We start from the raw sequence: 728 nt of genomic DNA, 5'->3' as shown, positions 1-728 counted from the left end.
CCCCCGTGTAACCCTAAACTTTTCATACGAAACATTTTTCTCTATCCCTACTAGTTTTCGAGATATTTGACTGGATCACTTCAGATGGTCCACCCATAATGGGTCATCAGCGCGCGGCACCTCAGTTGGTGCCCTGTATAATTACCGAACCGATCGTGATAAGTGTAAGTCATCAGCGTGCGACACCTCAGTTGGTGCCCCGTACGATTAAGGAATCGATCGTGATAAGTATAATAGTGTAAATATGGATGAGGACATGGACGATGTAGAATTTCAAAATATCGGGAATATTGAGGACGGTGGAGAATTCGACGAGAACATTAAAAACGGTGAGAACATGGACGATGTAGTGTTTGAGAATATTAGAAACATGAATGCGGAAAAGCTCAATGAATTGTTTAATGAAATGGACGTAGATTTCGAGAATATATTGGATCAAGAGTCGTCCGACGAAGTGCTATCAGATGATACTGGATGCGACAGCGACCTGAGTGAATGCGAAATGGATGTTGTTGAAAAGTTCATATCAGTCGCAGAAATTCGTACACTGAATCCTCGTACCAAAGTCTGCATTTCACACGATTATTTCACAACGGGTGGTGCTCTAGCCTTGTGTACCGAATGCATGTTCAATATAGCGGACATTGCCGATGCTGGGATGTATATCTACAGGAAGCATGAGACCGGTTTTTTCGGTAGGCTAAGCGGCAGGTCATGTACGAATTGCC

The sequence above is a fragment of the Trachymyrmex cornetzi genome, unplaced genomic scaffold (assembly GCF_001594075.2).
Source record: "Trachymyrmex cornetzi isolate Tcor2-1 unplaced genomic scaffold, Tcor1.1 scaffold1484, whole genome shotgun sequence".
NCBI classification, from domain to species: Eukaryota; Metazoa; Arthropoda; class Insecta; order Hymenoptera; family Formicidae; genus Trachymyrmex; species Trachymyrmex cornetzi.
This window is presented reverse-complemented; position numbering follows the sequence as displayed.